A 22,001-nucleotide genomic window follows, 5' to 3' on the forward strand; every position below is an offset into this window, starting at 1 on the left:
CCAGCCCCACGGCACGCGCCAGCGCTGGTGTGCGGCACGGCTCGGTGGGCGGCTCTGTACGGGCACAGGGGAAGGCTAAGGAGAGAGCCAAATTTCAAGGTTATGGAAGGCTCCCAGGATCAGCGTGAAGGAATGAATTTCAAGCATGTCCTTTTGTATTTTGAAAAGCTGAAATCTTGAAATAAAGCGCCTCTTACCATGGCTCTGTGCCTATCGCTGCACCCATGGGCAGCCCCTCCGGGCAGCAGGGACACAGGGCACCAGTGCCTGCCAACAGCAAGCACCAGCTCCCTCCGCAGAGCCTCCAGTCCCACAATGCTAATACATGTTCAGTTTAGGAATACACACCCCACCCGATACAATCCCCTGCTTACGTTTCAGCTCCCTCACAAACTAGAGAGCACCCCAAATTAAGGGGTGGGGGCTGCTTACTCTCTGGAGAGATGCAAATTCAAAGAAATGCAGCCTCAAACCCAACATGTTGAGCTAGCAGGTCCCTGAACTAATCAAGCCACCAAACACCCAGGCCATGGTTTAGGCACGGAGCCACAGCCTTTCTCAGCTGCCCTCCTGGGCGCGGGGAAAGCCCAGCACCTACTGCAGCAGCGAGCATCAATGGCACATCTGCGTACAAGCCATTTCTGGTCCCAGCCATGGGCAACTTGCAAGGTCACTGATGGCATCTAAAGCAGATCCAGCATGAAAGACCAAAAATTGCTGCGACCTTGTGTGCAGGACACCCACTGCCTAAGACCCCAGAAAGCCATGGGCAAGAGCAGATCCAGTCCTGCCATGTGCTTATATTTGTGTTGTGTGTCTCACACATCAGTTCCCACACTGGGCTTTTGCCTTGGTAATTTCCTTTGGCCAAATCATTGCAAGAGTCCCTGGAAATGCCACATTCAGGCCTAAATGTTAAAATAATCTATTCCTTTGGTCCATTACGTTTGAGTTACCACCATGCAACACTCACTGAGCTGGCCTGTGATGAGAGCTAATTAATCCTGCTCACACCCAGAGTCTGTCTACCTCAGAGCAGGTCTTCCACCATGTGTCGTACGTATGGACTGGCTTTCCTTGCTGCCTGCTTGGCCCTGGCAAACCGTGAGCCACATATGGTGGCATAAACTATGATGACACCCCTCCCCCGCACCTTAGGAAATACGGTGTGCTTCGTCACCGCTATGGAAGACGCAAAAAATCAGCTCGTGGTGTAATGCACAGACTCCTGACATCAAGACAGCCGAAAAACCAGTGAGGTTGCACAGCCCAGTTCCACAGTGTCCACCTGCACCAGCTCCTGACTGGGAGCTGCTTGGCTCTGGGTGGCCCAGCTCCCTCCAGATGCTTGGGATAGCCCAGGGAGACCCACAGCTGGCAGGGACCATGCAGGGCTTCATGGTTTGTTGCTTTTTTATTTTGTTGTTGTTGGTGGTGGTTTTTTGTTTGGTTTTTTTTGTTTGTTTTTTTTTTTGTTTTTTACTCTTTCGTTTCTTTCTTTAGCCACACATGCCACAAATATTTAGGGAGCTTTGTGACTCAGTTTACCATTACAGTGACTACAACCCTTGTCTAACGTACATGTGATACTAGCAGGACAAATTCCTTTCATCTAGCACAGAAAATGGCCAAGAAAAGTAACCAATAAAAAAGAAGGATGTTTTCATCTCACCCAGCCCACGGTAACTGTTACCCTGCTAAGTCTGCAGCAAACCTTTGCTCTCCGAATAACAGATGCTGCTACGGAAGGACGTTAGAAGTCCAGCAGCAGAAAACACTTCACAGCACAGAAATATGGGTCCATTTAAAGCTCCCCCCCTCCCCCAGTTTGGTTTTTAACTGTGCGGTTGGCACTGTTCTGGCAGTACATGCTCCTCTCACCTATGCATCAAGGGCAAAACCTGATAACATGGCTCCAGTTTGGACCATCAGGAATTTACTGGGGGGGGGGGGGGGGGGGGGGGGGGGGAATTGCAGAAAAAGACAGCAGCATGACAAGCATGCCATACCGTGCCAGCAAGTTATGCCACAAGTGTCAGCACTGGCATGTGACAACGTGCTGTAAAGTGGAGTTGACGCTCAACAAAGCAATTTATGAAAGCTGTCTGTCAACAACAGTGTTGGTTTTTTTTTTTTTTGGTTTGTTTGCGCTCAGATAGGGTCTGGCTGATAGAGCCCCACACAATCCTTCAAGCTGTCGCAGGCCACACTTTACACCTTAAACTGTACTGATTGTGCACTGTGTTACTGCCCCAGAAAGACATCATTGCTGTACTCTCTGAGCAAAGCTGAAGCAAGTGTTGGTATAAGCGCCCCAGGCTGATCAGCGCTGGTAGAAAAAGAAGTGTGCCATCCTTCCTGGTTTCGTGCCGGCAAAGCTGTGGCATATATTATGGTAGACACACCAAAAAAAAAAAAAAAAAAAAAAAAAGTGTTTTTGAGGACTACAGTTCCTAAAAAAAAAGGAGAGTCAGAATTATCATTAGTTACAGAAAACAAAACCAACCTTTGCTAATGGGCATACACTAAAACCACCACTTTTAACATGGGGGGAACATTGCCCCCAAAACATGTCCGACAGTAGACCTCTGTTAACTGTGGCGTAGCTTAGCCCTGGTCCTAGATGGCAGGGCTCAGTTTGTATGTCATTTTGCATCAGGGGGTCGGGGGAGGGGGGGGTCGGGGAGGAGACAAGAAAAGACAAAAGTGAGTCTCTTCAGGGCCAGATTTCTCCAAAACTGGAACAAAAGCTTTAGTTGCTGCTATGGGATGACCCACTGCAAGCACATATGCATAAAAGCAAAAAAAAAAAAGAAAAAAAAAACAAACCACTGCACTTCCTCAGCCAAGCAGAGAGGTTTCCATGGCATTCACATCTTTCCTCTCCCACCACCAATGCTTCAGCCTTCAGGGTGATCGAAAGCTGTTTCCACAGAGGAAAAGGCAGCAAGGCCTCCTCACCAGCATGGAGTAAAGCTTCACTGCTCTGCTTTGACTGCTGAGCAACAGCCAGGGCATCAACCAATTTCCCCATGTTCTTCTTAGACACCTTGGTTAAGGATCAAAAAAAAAAAATCCCATAGCCAGGCTGAATCATTTTTAGCATCACATTTAAGCATATCAACATCCTAACCCTACCCAAATCTCTGTACCCACAAAGTTAAAGCTAAGTACCATTTGAGGACAGAGCATTTCTTTTCATGATACCTGCATAACTGCCGGCTGCATGCACAGAAAGTCGGACATCTTCCCAGCCTGCCTACCTCTTGGACTTCAGGCACCTTCTCTTTAGCAAAGGAGGTCTAGGTCAGCATGGCTCCAAGGCTCATTTCACCAGTGCAAACACTATGGATCAGTGTTATGGTGCAAGGAGCCCACGCAGGCTCCAGAGCATTCCCACCTGAGGCAACTGGAGGATCAGTGCAGAAAGATTTGACCTTTTCGGACTTCCGGAAAGGACAAGAACTCTGGTCAAACAGCTGCTTGGAAAGACAAAAGGGGCATTGTTTTATTCAAACCACACTCTGGTGCAGGCATGGGGATAATTAATCTTTGGGAAATGCCATTAATATTTACTGAGCAATACAAATGGATCAGGGCTCTCAAAAGAAAAAAAGGCATTACCAATTATGAAAAAAAAAGTGTCTGGGTATGGGATCTGAGGAGAAGCAGAGGATAACCCTCCCAAGAGTCTATTAAGAATGGGTTATATATTGTTCCATTTTCCATGCTCATTACAATCACTGCCCCAATAATAGCTGCATGCTGTGCCTTTTTCTATTCCAGTACAATTTTCCCCATGGGAACTAAATATCTCAGTTTAAATACTGAGCAGAGCCAATAGAAGAGGGCAGTGTGCTTCTGCTGTGCTAACCCTGTGTGTAATCTGCATCTTAGGTAGGTGGTTACTACCCTTCTTTCTCATTGCTTGATACAAAAATGAAGGGGCAGCACAGGGGAGGATGAAAATATTGGCCAGACAGTCAAGCTAAATGACATTGTGAAGGTCAAAGCACGTCAGACTTAATGTCTTTCAGAAATTAAGGTTTTGGTGAATTTTAATTCCTTGAGCTCTAAGAAAAATTGCAGGGAGAAAAGGAATCAGTGGCTCCATCTTAGTGCCAGTCCCAAAACTAGGATTTTGGTGACATTTAAGTCTCTGTACCCAGCTCCTGGCTTGGCTCCTGCAGGCAGTGACGTTTTCCTCTCTCAGGGGTCAGCATTTCCCTGGGACCTTGTCCTCACTGAGTCCTCAGGGCATCCCAGGCCAAAGAAGGCAGCGCAGTTTCTGCTTGGGCAGCAGTGGGATCCGGAGCCAAGTACTCTGCTCAAGTTTTCAGCAGATGGCCCAACCCAGAGGGGCTCCTCACAGAGTCCTCCCCACAGCCCTACATGCCTCCTCCAGACGTGCCAGGAAAGCCAAGAAAAAAAGGCTCAATGTCCTGGACAATTCTGCTTCCAAGGACCCTGATTTGTGCCGACCCCATAGCGGGAACCCCAAAATCTAGACACAGAGATGTCAGCTCTCTTGTTACGCTGTTCCTAGTCTGCACCCATGGTGCCTGAAGGCTCAAACCGCCAGCAACCAGCCCTGCCGCAGGGGTGTCGTGAGGATCACAACGTTTTGCCTTATGAAGCGGTCTGACCATATGATAACGGGCGCCTGCAAAGGCAAAGAGCTTCCGATCTCACTGTGCCTCGGAGGGGTCACTTACACGCTGTGACTCTGACACTGCCTCTTACTAATTTTATTTTCCAACTTACTGCACAACCTGGCAAGTGAAAGTCCCACTCAATTCGCCGTTAAACAAAGAGGCAAGCCAGTGCATAGAGCACAAGCTTTGCTTGACATATTAACTCAATTTGAAGATCAAAAAGAGGTGTGTTTAACTTTGCATTATCTTCATTTTTAATTTCCACTCTTTTCTATGCTTCCTGCTATCAGACAGAACAGAAAGCAGAACTAATAGGGAGCAACACACTGGGAAAACATTGACTTCTGGTGCAGAAGCAGGAAACTTTATCTCACTAATAGATGGATACTCTGGTGATTCCCAGCTCAGTAATACATCTACAAAAGTTCCTCTGGGCTTCAGATGGGTATTTTTCACGTAAGTATGCAATGAACTTTCACAAGCTCACATTTAGGGCACTGCAAGACTTGCCCTTGACCAACAAGTTAAAAGTGATTGTCCTAGCAGGGTCAATGGGCTACAATGTAGGACCTAAATCTGAATTCAAACTGTGCAGTCAGTGTGTGTAACGACAGCTTGCCAGGGAAAGCTCCCCACGGGGACTCAGAGACCTAAATTTGCCATGGAAGAAGGTCTAGTTCAAATTCACCATCTTTGGATTCCTCTTCCATATTTTTCCCTATTAAACCAAAACCAACTTCTAATTCCTATGCTCTCATCTCTTTTCTTGAATTTTTTCAAATGCAAAACCTGGACTATTTCAGAATTTTGTTCTGTCTGTAGGATTGATTGGGACTTTTATAAAGTGGTAGCATTTAAAACAAGAAAAAAGATAAGTATTGGATATATCTGATTACCATGGAGCACAGTAACGTAGCTCTAGACATGTCCAAACCTTGCAGTCCACATCCATGTAGAAATTTAACTTCAACTGTTCCAGCTTGAGCCCCTCTATTATTAATTCAGTAAAACCATTTTACTGTCCAGAAATCCATTCCCTGGGAGAAGCTTCTGCAAACACATCAGCAGGTGATGGCTTCAGAGAGAGAGCAAATGGATGCACTTCTGAAAGTCAAAGCTGGGGGTACTTTGAATAGAAAGAGAAGCTCATCAGTGAAATGAAATCTTTCCAAAGGCAGCATGAGCTGGTTCCAGGTGAAGGCTTTGCCTTGTTTTTGTAAAACAGTTGTGTGCTCCTGCAGATCTGCAGGAATAAGTTTTAAGTCATGGTAGCTTTTACTAAAAAAAAACTGGCAAACAAAACAAACAAAAAAGCCCCATCAGTTCCATATTGCTGCCTACCTGGATTTTGCTTTGTTTTGAAAACTTTAAGAAGAATCAAACTCACCCTCAGGGCAATTCCAATGAAATCAATGTGCAACCCTGGGAATTAATCTGGCCCAAGCCTCATTTTCTCTTTAACTGCAGGAGCCAAGGTCATTTTCCCATCTGGATTTTGCAGATGCTTCTGCACATACTGATGAGTTACACCTTTTATAAATCTTGACCATCATTTTCAGGGCTAGAAAATGATTGCACAGTGTCAGAGGATCACAGGAAATAGCATGACGACTCTTGGTGCTAAAATCCAGACCTTGTATTTGCTATGCACCACTTTTCCTGTGTTCCTCAAAGCCATATACAGTATCTTTCCACAGGGAAGTGCAGGACTTTGTCCTCCTTTGTCTCCAAAATCTCTCCCTTAATGCTGGATGACACTACTCATCTTCTATCTTTAGGGAAGCTCCTTTTTTCCACATCTGTAGGATTTATCTATGTGACCAACATTTTTCTGCTGGTTGAAGGACTGAGAAGGACAAACTGTAAGCCTAAGTTTTTCTTTTTGGAGGGACAGTGTGTCTGTCTATCTACCCATCTATCTGTGCCTATAGCCTTGTTCCCCTCTTACCTCCTCAGTAATACACCTTGTACTAGTACATGTGCTATCTGGATGTATCTGACCCTACAGGAACCTCTGATGACAACAGAGCACCTTGCAGTCAGGCTGCCTTAGACCTTGACTTGGCTTGAGACCTTGACTGAACTTAGCTTGAGAGTGAAATAGTGGTGAAGGGACAAGAGGTGGATTCTGTGTGTATTGTTCACTCTTGTTTGGTGTTGTGATAGTGTTGCTTTGATTCTGGTGGGGGGATTCTTTTTTCTTTTTCCTTGTTGATGTGATTAGTGTGTGTGTAGTTTTTGTGTTGAATGTATATTTTAATAATTCTTAGACCTTGACTTAGCCAGCACCTTAAAAACTGCTTTTGAGTAGTTGAGAGCAAAGACCTAATGTGAGCATGCAATTAGGGCAATTATTCCATGGTCAAAAAAAGTAGATGGGTCAAAAAATGTGGCAAGAATTGGCTGCAGACACCCTCTCTGTCACAAGGTCGTCTGTGTCAGACATTCTGGCCAAGGCTCTAGTTGATACATCCAGCAGTACCTAGCCCCATTACAGTGAAGAAGACGTGCCAAACATGGCAGTAACTATAAGTGAATATATATTGGAGAGAATGTGTCTGCAAAAGCAATTCCTGCCTGGAAGCAGACTGCACAAGGCTATCTTGTGCACCCCCTTTTACCCTAGGCTTAGTATGAGCATGTCACCTCCTCAGTCTATAGACCAGGGTGCTAAAACACACAGATGCCAGCTACAAAGTCATAACACTGGGAAATTTGTGGTTTGTGATATTTTAATATCCTGAGCAGAGGATTATTTGCCGTTCAGTGTGCTTTAAAATGTTCTCCTTCTGCGCAATTGATAGCTTTACTGCTCCTGGACAGAATAACAAACAGCTGGGCTGTTAAAATAAAAGAGATCCTTCGGATCATCTCAGGGCAGCATCTCGGCAGCCCTGGAGCCACGCTGACTTGTGGAAAAGGTGAGTGGCTGTGGGGCGGTTTTGCCAGCTGGTGCAGGCACTTGCAGCTGCTTGGAGTTCATGTAAAAAAGATCTCATCATGCATTATTAAGGGCAGAAAGGACAGTTATAAATCATAGAGTCTTACTTTTTGTATAACAGAGACTAGTAACTTCGGACCAGAAGTCATAGATGAGCTTGACCAGAGGTGCCCAGCTGGGTAATGGAAATGCTGCTGTAGGTTGCTGAAATTTCACATGCCAATGTTGTATTTACATGATGCAGCAGAGAGTTCATCCAGGGGCTGGAGACCAGGTAATCAGATTCTATACGTGTTTACTTCTTAATTGTTTATTCAATAAGGATCACATCAAAACCCCACTGGAGGCAGTGAGAGACCCCTGTTGACTTTGCAGCAGTCTGAATGAGACCTGAAGCATTCAGCGTTTTAATTTGCACAACTGGAATTTGGTACTGATGCTTCCGAAGGTCTGTATCAAATTATGTGCTCCCTTTGGAGTAATGTGTTCATCACACATCTATACTTGCCTGAGGGTAACCTCTTATAACCTGTTCCAAAAAGCTGTCCTGCCTGGATTGACGCTTCCTCGGAAGAACTATGAACCGGGATCACCTACTAACCTCCTTCCATGCAAAAACAGTTTCTTGGCCCAAGCGGAGGAAAGCACGGCTGGCAAGGCTGGCAGAAAAGATGGAGCTGCAGCTCAAGAGAGTTGGGAGCATTTGGGGCAGAGCTGTAGAGAGGCCTCCAAAAGGCTTTGTGTGAAGTTTCAGCTAATGTTGCCTGGTCCCTCTCTTCTGTCTCCCCTTCAAGACAGGACACCACAGCACTCCTTCCTCCTGCACCCCCCTGCCCTGGCAATACCTGAACACTGCCTTTTGCTGCAGCTGCTGGGGTCCCTGCAGTGCACAGCAGAGCAGAGGAACAGCTCATATTGGTGAATCCTGGGGTAAAACCTTTCTGCGTCCAGCTCCACACGAGCCAAATACAGTGAGCCCTGTAGCTGGCAACCCTTGCTACGTGTAAAGGCATCAAAGGGAATGATCTGTCAAGGTTTGGACATATCAGATGTGAAGCCAGAACTGGTTATATTATCTGTTGACTGCACGATAATGAAGATCTTTTTCCCAGTCTATATGAGATTGAAAAATCTAGATACAATTTTTTGGTGTAACTGTATTCCTCCAGTGAGAAAAAAAAAAACAGTCTCTGATTTGTATTCCACTGACTTGAAATCATTCATTTTAAATGACTGTTTGTTCTGCTAATTTAGAATCTGGGCAGGCATGGAAACAATTTATTTTGGTTTGTGAAAGGAGCTGAGCTTGAGTTTGTTAAGCGCATATATACTTTATTGCTATGGGATGCAATGCAATTCCTTGCTAGAATAAGATTTCTTAAGTGGTAGGAGCTCCATAGCGAGGTCTGTGATGATACCCTCAGCAAAGGACCTGTCCTTCAGCTTCCCTGGGCTTGGACAGACCCAGGGATAGCTGGTTTGGTATGGCTTGCCTTCAAGGAACAGCTCCACACACCCTCTGTGGAAGGTGTGAGGGTGGGACTGGGCCCTACAGCACCTCAGGGCACCTGAGGGGTGACAGGCTGTTTAAAAGCAAATGGTCGTGGTCCCCTGACTGCCACAGCGGTGGAGCAGCGCGGTATCACATGCCCTACAGGCGTTGGCCAGATGCAGTGGCAAAGGAGTGGAGGTGGCTTTGTCCTCTCCCTCCCTGACAGTTGCACGGCAAATGGCCCCACCACCTGCTGAGGCATCACATTTTGCTCTCGCCCCTCCTCAGACCAAAGCATCGGCTGGTGTCCAGTCAGAGGCTGCTTGCTGCAGGCTCTTCCCTGCAGGCTCAAGGCCTCTGATGAAGCCAGAGGCTCTTTGCAGCATTTCTCCCACCTTCCACCTTCCTGATTAACCTGCCCGAGGAAAACAGATTGAACGTCAGATCTGTCGCATCTCACTTTGTCTCCTCTACAAGAGTTAGTGTCCAACAGCCACTTAAACCTTTTTCAGATGGCCAAAGTGACTTTCACACCCATTCCCTACATGATGCAACTCAGCTGATGTTCACACAGGAGTCCGGTCCGGCTTGGACCTTCTGGCTGAACTCCTCAAATGGGGACTACTCATCTCCAAATCCCAGCGTGAGCTCTCCTCTCCACTGCAATGGAGAAGTCCTTGTGCTTCTCACAGCCTCATTGGGAACTTAGAGTCTCACTGCTGGAAACATGGAAACTCTTTCAAAAAGCCTACTTGTGCAGATGCAGATAAAACAGGATTTTGACATCTCTAACAATGCTACTATCCCAGTAAATAAATTATCAGCATTCACTTTCGTTATACTTGTGTCTGCCTCACAGCGAATTTCCCAAGACAGAGAGTTCTGCTGTCTGTTAACTCTATTTTCTCTAATGTCTAAGTAAAAACCTTTTTTTTTTTTTTTTTTGAAAAATGCTCCTTATTATTTGAAGCAGAAAAGTAATTGGTATTGAACAAAAGCTGGATAATATTGTCTTTCGTGATATGCTGAGCAATGACTTGGACTACAGCAATGTTACATGAAGCGAGGATTTGTTTAAATAGCTTTCATTCTGGTTTGCCACTAAACCTCAGTAATAGTACATTAAATACATGTATTTCAGTAGCCCAGCACAGACATTTTGTTCTGTAACTCAGAATGTTTCATCTTACCGCTCTGAGGATTCTTGCCAGTTGGCAGCTTTGCACGCGTGCTAAATTGCTAAATTTTTAGCATTTACCCACTTATCTAGTTTGACACAGCATGCTTGCATGAGGCAGAGGGACTTGGGCCTGGGAATATGGGCACTGCACTTTCAGGGTTATAGACACTTAAATTGGCACTCTGTAGTCAGATAGCACGCCAATGAGCCCCTTGCAATTAAACCGATAAACAGCAAAATATGTTAGAAGCTGGATGAATTGAAACCATAGCCACCTAACAGCAGAACGATTTGCAAGAGAGACGGCACTGTCAGGAAGAGTCATAAGCAAAACCTGCCTGATTTACTGCAGACAGCTCATCCCCTTTGAAACCAAAGAGCAAATTCACGCCGTATCTTCACACCAGCCACCCAAGGGTTTGCAGTCGGGTTTGGTCCAAAACCAGCAAAGAGTTTGTCTCCGTATCTCGGATTCTGCTAAACTGGTGCTTACTGGCAATTAGCTGCTGCCAAACTGGGGCTGGGGCTGTCCCTCATGCTCACACCACCTCTCATCTGGCCCCTGTTCAGAGCTAGTCCAAAGCACTGAACCAAAAGAAAATTATTTGCTGGTGTAGCCCCTGAATGGACTCACCCCAGGGGCAGCCAAGCACCAGCGCTGGCACAAGGGACAGGGTGGGAGCATGCGGCCAACGTGAGGACAACGGCTGGCAGAAGGTCTGCTGCTGTGGGGAGCAGGATAGCCCCTCCATCATCTTATCCCCAGTGTCAGGCCACGTCCTCAGCACCTGCTGTCCTCACCGCAGACAGGACAGCCAGATCAGGAGACTGTGGAAGATTTCTAGCCACCGTCAGATTAACGACTCACAGTCCTAGGTTGGCTTTTGCTCTGAACCAGACACTTTCCTTTCTCTGCTAACTGGTATCAGAAATGAAAATTAACAACAACCCATGAACACAAGCACATTAAAGCTATGCAGCTACTATGAATACACAGGGACAGAGTCATCTCACCACAGATGGCTGCTCTGAGTATTTCTAGCCCTGTTTCCAACTAACCCTACCAGAGGCAGCCAGGACCACAGCAGACCCCTAGATGCCCCAGCCATGTGTCCGCAGGTAGTCTGCAGAGAGAAACGCATGACGGCAGCCTGCTGACAGCCTGCCTGGTCTTCATGACAGCAAATAAACTGCCTAAACTTCGTAGCAGTGTTGTGCCAAGCTGCCAGCTGTGCTCAGCTCTGTTCTGGGTGCACCAGGAACCCTGTTCCAACCGTGCCTGTCCTGCCAGCTTGGCGTCAGAGCAGGGAGCAAGTCTGGTTTGGAGAGTGGCCCTGAGTATCCAGTGCAGGAAGCACAGACTCAGCTGTATTTCCAGGGAGGAAAAATTGGCTTCTAGGGCCCCTTGCAAAAATAAATAAATAAATGCATCTCTTTATTCAAAAGTGAGAGGGGCTTATGGCCAAAATTTCACATTTTGCAGTATTTCAGGGAGCTCTCATCTTTGTTCCGGACTGAAACTCCAGCCCAGTTGGCACAAGTCCCGCTGGTTTCAGGGCAGCTATGATTTCATTCTCTAACTTACACTGCCGAAAGCAGTGGCTTATGAAAGGTGAACAGCTTCTAAGAAATGGGTTGGAGCCAGACCTGGCCTTCCTTATCACTGTTTCCCAGGGCTTTTAGTGCTAGTGGCAGGTGACTAGCTAGCAGTGAAAAGCATCCACAGTAACCGCAGAGTGGCAAGGACTGCTGGAGGCAAAAGCTCCAGCCCATCTCCCGGGATAGCTCTGTCAGGGGCGCACAGTAACATGACAGTGAGACTGCCCATAAGATGCTTTATAGGGACAGACCTCTTCTGCTGAGCTCTTCACCTTTGTGATAATGCAGGATACTGAATTTCAAAGGATTATTTATCCTCCGCGCAAAACAGCATTGCCGTTTCTCCCCATGGTAGATAACAGCATATTAATAACGTCAAATGAAATAGCAGTTCCTCTGTTGTTTCAGGCACCTGAGCTGTACAAGGAAAAAAGATGTTGCTAACAAATCTGTTGTTCTGAATCTCCCCAACCTGCAAGGGTTTGAATACCGGAATAAATGCCCCTGGCTCTGGGAGTCTGCTTGCCGCAGCAGCGCCAGGTCTGCCTGCCCTCCCCCCCGCTCCCCACGCACCCCTGGGAGAGCGGTTGGGTCTAGTGCCCGCCGTGCTGGCTCCAGACCGAGGCAAGCTGGGCTCCATTCCCAGACCTCCCTCTGCTTCCCGATGCCACGCAGCCCAGATCCCTTCTCTGCGCCTCGAGCTCCCCGTCTGTAACAAAAGAGTGAGCCATTGGTTTCTTTTTGAAAGCTCCAGGTAAGCAATGCGACGGCAGCGGAAGGGAAGGATTGGGACTATCCAAACTGCTGCTCTGTATGCAATGGCCTGAGCTCAAGAGGCGATGAGAACCGAGCTCCGGCTACCTCCAGCTCTGGTTTTGGAAGCAAATGGCCTCATTGCTGAAGATGCGCAAATATAAATCTTCTTTCTGCCCTCCTGCCTGTTTTTCTATGGTGCCCACGAAAATTACAATTTTGTCATTTGAAAACAAAAGTGCTTAGCTGGCAAGAAAGACTCCATAAAGAAGGCAATGGAAGCTGTCACATCTGTACTGTCTGAACACCATCTGTCTCCCAAGTTTACTCTGAAAGAAAGCAAATCGCATCCAGTTCTCTTGCTATATATCAGTAAAATGCTTAGCAGTGGCACTTGGAGAAGGAATGAACACATTTCAATTAGACAATGGCATCATAAAACACCAACTCACTAAATAAAAACCTGGAGGTTAACATTTGTAGAGATTAAGCAGTCTGTTAAGTAAAGTTTACCATGGCACGTTAGGGTTTTTGTAATACATAGTTATATACATGTAGCATCCAAAACAGGCTCCTTAGCTTATTTTTCAGACTGTTATTTTTGGTTTAAGCATATGTGACTGCCTCTCAAGAGTTACCTGAGATCCAGAGATGGCTTTAGAGCTGTAGACAGCTGCAGAAACAGGAGTATCACATTTGGTAGAGAAAGGGAGGACAGCAGAGTGATGGAGAGTGACAGCCGAATCACGGAATGGTTTGGGTTGGAAGGGACCTTTAAAGATCAAACAGGCAAATCTTATCTTTGCTTAAGGTGCTGGTGCCAAATGCTGGAAACAGAAGGTAACTGCTGCAAGTAGGCTAGTTATTACGCAGAAAAACATAATTGCCAGGTTAGATGGAACGGAATGCTGGGATAACACCTTGCTGAGAGCCCTGAAGTATATACATCACCACTAATTTCCAAAACTCTGCAACCACTATGGTTACAAGGATATAACTTGCTGCTTTCCCTTCTGTAAATCTCAAAATAGCCTCACAGATGTTTGGTCCTGGAAGAATGGAGTGACAACTGTATCCACTGCAAGCCTAAGCTAAGAGGAGGATCCACTGTTTCTTGGCTGGTTTCGCAGACAGCCTTTGCATCCAAAGCAGAGTAAACCTGGGCAGGCTTCAACTTCTTCCAAACTCAGATAAACGTTTTTGTTTACGATAAAGCAGTACAAATACTTAAGAAAGGCTGCTCCTGCAGAGTGCTCCTGGGGTAGCAGGTTCCTGTGAGCACGGGCAGGTCTCACAGTGCTTTTCAGAGGAGTTGCGTCCTCTGCCTGCTTCAAGAAGTGGCTGCTCAGAGCTGCCGGCACTGTGACCCTCCGTTGACTTTATGAACAAGACTCGGAACAGAATTTGTTCAAAGCACCCTGTCAATCTTCAGTGTGAAAGTCGCCAGCACATTCACACTGCAGTGAACTGGGCCTCACCAGCAGCCAAAAACATTGGTTCCGTCATATATATGGGAAACGAGTCTCAGACATACACAGTCAGTGACGATGCATCTTCCGCTGCACTCCAGTAACCACCAGACCGGACCCACCTGGTGCAAGTACTCCAAAGAGCTGCTGAAACCTGCCCACTGCCGAAACGCCGCTGCGCTACAGCACTCGTGCTCCTGTGCTGCCAACTCTCCTTCCTCGTTGCTTTTTCCTCCTGCTTCAGCATCATTCCCTCCCCCCCTCCCCATGAGCCGAGAGATTATCTCAATTATTCCAGCTGTTGTGCTACACCACACTGAACAGAATCAAAGCTAACAAAGCATGCTTTGCTGGCTCCATTGTCATCTGGCACTGAAAGCTGAAGATCCTAAATGAACAGTGCTTAAGCTGATGTCATACTCGAGGGAGTTCGGCAGGGGAGAGGGGGAAGAAAAAAGAAATAAAGCTGTGGATTTTCCACAGCTGGGATTTTTATTATTGTTAGAAAACTTCAGAGAGGTATTGACAGGATGGGATGGGACAAAGCTGTGATTCTGGGTGTCTATCAGTCTTGATATCTTTTTGAAATGCAGCCTTCTTAGACAAATATCCCTAGGAATACCTCGGATTATGAATGCAGATTTGCCTGGGACTGTGCTCATACAAGGTCTTGGATAGCCCTGCCATTTCATTCACTTATGCTGATACAGGCGAGACCCACTTCAAACACCGTGATCAACACAGCGGCATCTTCAAGGCATCCATCTGAAACAAAACAAAAAGAAAAAGGAAGAAAGAACTGTTAAATAGAGCCCACATTATACATACTGCCAGCTCGTTTCCCTAAACAGACTCACCAGCACCAGGGTGGATGATAAATAAGGGTTATAGCCTTAGGCAAAAAGAAGTCCATCTGCTCGCCCTGCTCCACCCAAGCTTGCAGCAGTCAGTGCACAAAGGTGCTCCGAGTGGGAAAGAGGAATGGGAATAATTTGCCCAACAGTTGGTAGAGAGGGGACTGCCTCTGCCAGTGGGTTACAGGTATGTAGTCCCAGTCCACCTCTACCTTTTTGGCTGCTAAGTCTCGTCGCAAAAAAATAAGAATACACCACGTGCCCGTGAAATGGCACTCCCCTTCCGTGGCTGTTTTTTCAGGTGCTGTTGGGATCCATATCACAGCAGCTGGGAGCAGCTAAGTGAGGCACTCCGAAAGGCTGGCATCTTGGCAACCCTAAGGAGTAAGAGCGCAACAATTTCCAAAACACAAATGATCAAAACTCTTAACATCATGGCCCCACTTTTACAGAGTTCTAAGACATTTAGTCTTTTTTTAAAAAATAATGTTGACATTCCCAGATCCTCTGCCAGATGCTGGAAGGGCCAGAAACTTCGCAAGTTTTCATGTGATGCCATTTCAGCAGGCTGACAAGCATTTCTTGGCTTCTCACGATGTGAACCACAGCAAACTATTCTCTATTATCATCCTCTAGTATTGCACCCAGGGATGTACATTCCAGGGGCATTCAGAGCTTCATGGCAAGCACAGAATAATCTCCCAAAAATCTATGCTCATATTGCCCAGAACAAAAGAAGAGCCCCCCTGTGTGTTGTAGAGCTATAGCATACAACTGAAGAGGCCGATCGCCGTCTCATACAGAGCAGCATTAAACATATACAGAGCAAGTTTTGCACGAAATTCATATACCCCTCTGTAGGACATCGGGCAAAGGTGACACCCACATGCACACGCAGAGCCCTCTAACACCCAGTACCTGAAGTGTTAATACAGCACAGCAGAAACAAGGTAATCTCTGAAACGAGGACAGGGCTCCAAGAACGGATCGATCCAGGGTTGCCCTTCAGTTCCCAGTTGCTGACAGACAGCAAATTGATCACAGTGTGGTTTGAATTTCTCTCCCGACAATTCAGGCCGGCGAGGGCCAGGAGCTCTGTAAATGCATAATCTGCGCCTGGCACTCGCTTGCTACGAACGAAACAACGATAAAACCTTTGGAGCAAGCTGTTTCTCCTCCAGTCGTTTAACATTTGTATCCAGCTGAACTCCTGGGGTGATAAGTACAGCAGATCTCCTCCTCTGAGGCAGATAACTAAAACATACTGTAAAGAAAAGTACAGGGTATTGGCACGTCTCTCCCAAAGGGGCTGTCAGGAGCTGAGCGCCGCAGTCTCCACGAATGTGAGGAACAAGAAGGGTATTTTTTCCAGGGAGCCTCTGCTCTCTCTCTCTGCCTTCCTCACTGCTAACTGATCCATTTTTTCTGTTCCTCCGTCCCCCTGGCTTGGCGTTCATAGAGCCATGCCCTGACACAGGCCACAGCAGCGTCTTTGCTAATTCTCGAAGTGCCACCTACAGTCTGTGCGAGTGCATGTGTGTGAGTGCACACATCCATAGGCAGAGATAGAGACGTGCTGTGAAAGTGTGTGTGTGTGTGTGTGTATATATGAGTACTGAGACGTGATCAAACCAGCCTGTAGCTCACGCATGAAAGGATAGAAATAAGCCTGGAAATGCTTCCGTTCTGCGGAGCAGGTCCTGTGCCTGCAGGGGAAATCGGGCATTGAGCACACAAACTCTGCAGGAGCACAAGCCTTGCAGGGAATGAAACAGGGTCGTTCTGACTGCACCTCATATACTTTGTGAGTGGTCCTCAGTCCCTAGCTCAGAAGAAGTGCCACAAGCACAGAAAAGGGATCTGGTACCTATTTTCCTTCCTGATCAAATATGCCAGTGGATCTGGCAGTACCAGCTCCACAGAAGCGCCACGAAAATGACGGTAAGTGGGAGCAAGTGCTAGAGTGGAGCAGTGCAGCAACTTCAATAGTCGCAGCGATTTAGCAATCACCACCACCTCCATCCCACCCCCCCAGCAAAAGGGCCCTGCACAGTGGAGAAGCTTTTTTAGACAGTAGGGAAGGTAAACAGGGCAAAGAAAATGAATGCAACAGCTGAGAGGCTTGGGATTTAATCAGAGCTGGCTTTCTACTGCTTGCTTGCCCTCTTTTTTCACTTATTTTCAAGGGAAAATGTCCATGTCTATAGAAAAATATAGGTTTTAAAAAACCCCAAACTATTCCCTGTTCCCTCTGTATAATTGAAAAAAAAAAAGTGTTAAAAAAAATCATTTGCTTGCAGAGATATTTCAAAAGAAATAAAAGCGGACTTCAGTGGTCATATGTTGTCCTATAGCAGTCAGGTTAGCTAAGGAGCTCACAAAAAACATCCCTAGATCCACAGGAAAAACAATGGCCAAACACTGTCAGGTAGAGGCTTTTCTTGGAGAGTTGCTTCCCTCACCTGGGTATTTCTACGGCTCAGTGCAATGGCTTTGCCTTTTCCTTGGGGTTTCATCCAACCCAGAGAAGGCTGTGGTGAACTGACATCATCAGGGGATTGCACTGACCCGATTTCAGTCAGTGTATGTGCAGACCTCAAGCCCCCCCGTGTTTGAAGAGCCTGATCCTGGCAGGAAAAAACCACCCTCAGGCTTGAGCAGATGTTTGCAGGCTTGAGTGTAGTGCTCTGGAGCTACTCATCCGTCCTGCCCCTGCTCCGACCAGCCCCGGAGAACCCAACAACACACTCTGTTTGGACATGGGCACACTTGAAAATGGTTATTTACAACGATTTCACTCGGACTGACAAGAAAACAGGAGCACAGAATGGTTTTTCAATGCACCCTGTGGCTAAAAGCCCGAAAGCGGCTGGCCTCTGGCCAGGCTGGGAGAATGAACAATGATATTCTGGGGCAGAGGCAGCAGCAAGCCCAGCTTCTTCCTGCTATTATTTAACTTTTTTAAAATGTACACAAATTGAGAGGTTGTTAACTAATTGGATGTCTTTCAGTTTGACTCTTAGCTTTGGCTCATGATATAGTAGATATACAAACAACACATTCCCAATACCCCCTTCAGTCATCAGGCATTCCTCTCGCATGTCAGTTTGTTTCCTTTTTTTTTTTTATGTTTCTTTGCTGTAAATTTAAGCCTTTTGTGGGAAAGAGAAGATGGAAGAAACTTTTCTTCCTTTCTGTTCATGAGAAACACTTTTATTCTGCATGTTAACTGATTTCTTGGCTTCTGTAATAGTAAACAAAATATTAAAAAGTCAAAATCAGAGATAAAATATTGAGATTGTCCTGACTTCTTGTTTCTTTTACAAATCTGCCATCAACCATTCGAGATTTTCATTTCTGTTCCAAAACAGCAAGCAAGAAAATAATTTACAAATTCTTCAAAACTCCCACAGAAATGGGAAAAACATTCCCACTTAACCATCTGGACAACTCTTCTGTCTGCTCCAGCTCCTGATTGTTGGGATCAGACCCCAGTCTCCTCGCCGGTGAGGGCAGGAGCCAGCTCCGTCCCACAGGAGATGGGACCTCACTGCCTCCTCCAGCGGGAGGTCCCGTTCCCACGGGGCAGGTGGCTGCGGTGCCACGCGACTGGTCCTGCACCGACCTGTGCCAACAAAGGACACGATGTCACTGAACCAGGAATGGCATGGAAAGATCCTCCAGGGTGGGCCTGGCAGGATTTGGGGTTGGGTGAACATTTAAACGGCTGCTTCTGGGATAGGCTCTCAGCGCTTCTGAGCAATACAAGAATAATTAACAGGTCTTTGATTATTTTATTTTCTTTTAATCTGCAGGGGGTCAGTTCTCTGGCAGATCTTTGCCAGGCAAACTACTCTCCTGGTCTTTTTCTGCTAGAGAGAAACATTTGGTGGGGGTGGAGAAAAGGAAATTGAAAATGCAAAAGGAAAACTTGACCAGACTACTCCCACTTTTCGAAAACCCAAAATGCATGCATGCATGCATGAGCGAGCTGGCTAGATGGGAGCTTAAATCCACGCTGTAGGCAGAGTCACCCAGCAATATCCTTATTTGTACACCCTTTCCTTCTTCCTTCCACCTACTGCTGTTAATTCACAGCCTCCCAGCCACCACTGGGCCAACAGGACCCCAGAGAAAAGGGGGAACCCTTGGTCGGGGAATTGGCTGGGGATGGCCCTGCGGACCCACAGCCACACGCTTCTCTGAAGGAACCTGCTGTCGTCAGGTTTCAGAAGCTAAGCCAGCCTGTCCTGGGCCGTGCCGCAGATGAAGACAGCCACGTGTAGCTGACGGTCCCTGTATTTAACCATGAATGGGAGGGGAGAGTTTGCTCAGCCAGCTTGTTGCTGCGGCGCTGAAAGGCAGAAAGACAAAAGAACTATCTTGTGGCAAGCCTAGCTGCTCTCTTCCTGAGGAAATCGTGGCTTTGGCAATCATGCTGCAATCCTGAACCCCTCTGCTGAAGCTTGTGCCTCTTTTCAACCGAGTCTGTTGGCGTGGTAGAGGACAGAAGGGTAACTGAGTTCCTATCGATTTTCTGAAAACAGGTATCTGAGTACAAGAGACCGCAAAAGCCGTTCAAACAGGGGACAGACTGCAGAGGTGTCAGAAATGGGACACTGAGAGCCACATGAAGCTCCAACAAGACAAAAAGCCAGAGTTGGATCTTTTTTTCTTAGAGATCACAGTCAGCCAGCCATGGGAAACAAACCTGTAGGAAATTAGACTTCATTAGTTCCAACTCTCGAGCATGGACTCCTGAAGTGTTACTCTTTAGGATTCCTCTACTCAGACAGGACTGAGACACCCTAGCAAAAGAGCAAATTCAGTGGGCGAGAAGGTAGGCTGAAGCTCAGGAATAAGGTATGGGACCATCACGACAGCTTGATCGAAAGGAAAACAGTGGTCCATAGGCTTTCTTTAGCAGAGATGAGTCTCTCAATCTGCCCTTCCTGTGGAAATGGCTCTCTGTGTGCCCACATCCGAGCAGCTGGCAGGATTGGGACCTTCTCCCCTGCCTTGTAAGACACTCACCGAACATGCCCTGGGGAGCTGTGCAGATAAACAATACATTAAATGTATGTGAAGAGAAGTGTGCAAGACTGAATACGCAGGGGGAGAAGAAAGGAGAACATGAGAAACCAGACATCTAACAAAGAAGGAGGAAAAATGATCAGGCAAAGCAGTGAGATGAGAGAGCGCTGTTATTAGAGGCAAGAAGTGAAAAGAGGCAAATTAAACACCAGTTCAAACCGGAGTAAAAATAGCACAGCAGGAAAAGGAAAAAGAAAACACCTGCAAAGGAACAAAACTGATGTGTCTCAGGAGGTGCTATCACACTCACACATCTGCTCAGCCAGCTCTGCAGGGGAGCGCACCCTAAAATTAACTGCAGGGGAGGAGGGTGTCCCAGGGAATGGCCCTGGCTGCAGCCCACCCTGCCCAGCATCCACGCTGTCCTGGTGGACCAAGTGAGATAACAAACTTGGGGACTGCTGCTGGGTCATTGTACTTGGTTATTTGCATCATTATCGAACAGTCACTGCAAAAAGACTGAGCTGCTTTTTGAGACACCTGCATCTCCCCCTCATCCAAAGAAGAGGATGGGGTCTGGGTCACTGGAGCTAAATCCAGCTAAAAGCAAAAGTTAAATCCAGATACACAACTAATTGGTGCAGAATTCTTCACATAGCAGTATCAAGCAGGAGCATTTCTGTTAAGATATCTCAGAAAGTTAAGACAGACTCAAGGTCCGTGTATTTACATGTGATTTGCATCCTGGTCACAAAATTAAGGCTAGGAACGAGAACAAGATCAAAACTTCATCTTGGGACTTGACCTCCCAGCTCTGCCTCATGTCTAGCTGCATTTACAACAACAAGCTGCATTAATCCTTGGGGACAGCAAAGAAAACCGAAAGCAAAGCAAAGCAGGAATTTATGTGTAAGTAAGTACTGTATGACACAGGGTGCAAAGCAATGATAATGCACGGCTGCAGAAATCACAGCTGATTAGACGCATCTTGAGGTTGTCTCCCTAGTCCCTTCCCACAGAGGCATGCTGAAATCAGCCAGGCTGCTAATGAAAGACAGCGGTGATGGCTGTCAGTACTGCCCAAAATGTGTTGGCATTCTCTGATGCGTCCTGAGTGAAGAGGTGTCATTGCTCCAGACCAGCCAGCATCTGCCACCGGGGTTGAGATGGGTGGGAGGAGAGCAGCCTCAGGGCAGGAAACGCAAGGCAGCAGCCAGGGAGTGAGCTGGGAATAGGACCCAACGTGAGTCTTTTGTTTGACTCCAGAGATGAAGAAAAGCGGGTCTCATTTCTGCTCCCCAGCACATACCAGCATAAATGCAAAGCAAGTTCAGTGCCAAAGAGGCGGAGAATTTTCACCCCTGAGCTGTCAGTGCCACCACCGCAGCACTGGGAGCCTCTCCAACTAGCACCGAGTGAGGCTGGATGCCTCTTTCCAAAACCTTGTGCTTTCCTTCAAGAATGCCCTCTTCATCCCACCTCCCTCCTGCCCTCTCTGCTATCAATTCTCACCGTGATCCCTTTGGATCCCTCAGAAACAGCTTTGAAACGAAACCTGAGGGGATGCGTTGGCTTTGCCCTTATCCTGGGTGCGTAAACTCAAAAGCAAGTGTCACCTGTGCACGTCCCAGGAATGCAGCTGGTACCGCTGCTCCCTCTGGCTGACACGGAGACATCCTTTAGCGTTCGACAGGGTCAAAGTGAGTTACAGCTCCGTGCCTGTGTGCCGGCCCTGCTCAATCCTCATCCCCCACAGGATTACTCTGATGGGCAGGAATGTCTCTAAGGGTTTAAGAAAGTTGTTGTGCTCCCTTTTCTGCCTCCAGCTTTCCTGCCTGACCTCTGCCAGGTGACTCTGCAGTTCGGGTCCCTCTCTGCAAAATCAGGATTATAGAACCACTCTGCCCCAAGACAGCGTTGCAAGAATAAATGCATCAACAATTGTGTTAGGCGCAAGAGTAATGACAGATGGGATGAATATGAAAGATTACTGAACATTTGATTTCTAACTTTACCTCCTAGAC

The 22,001-nt window shown here is 46.9% G+C and overlaps 1 long non-coding RNA gene across 1 annotated transcript in view; it reads right to left on the bottom strand.

Moving 5' to 3' along the window:
- Nucleotides 1–14,455: 14,455 nt before the first annotated feature.
- LOC129210147 (uncharacterized) overlaps nucleotides 14,456–22,001 on the bottom strand; it is a 116,885-nt gene continuing 109,339 nt past the window's right edge. The window contains exon 3 of the long non-coding RNA XR_008578330.1: nucleotides 14,456–14,854. This is a non-coding gene — a long non-coding RNA (uncharacterized LOC129210147). The remainder of the gene's footprint in view (nucleotides 14,855–22,001) is intronic.

Source organism: Grus americana, chromosome 9 (assembly GCF_028858705.1).
Source record: "Grus americana isolate bGruAme1 chromosome 9, bGruAme1.mat, whole genome shotgun sequence".
Classification (NCBI taxonomy): Eukaryota; Metazoa; Chordata; class Aves; order Gruiformes; family Gruidae; genus Grus; species Grus americana.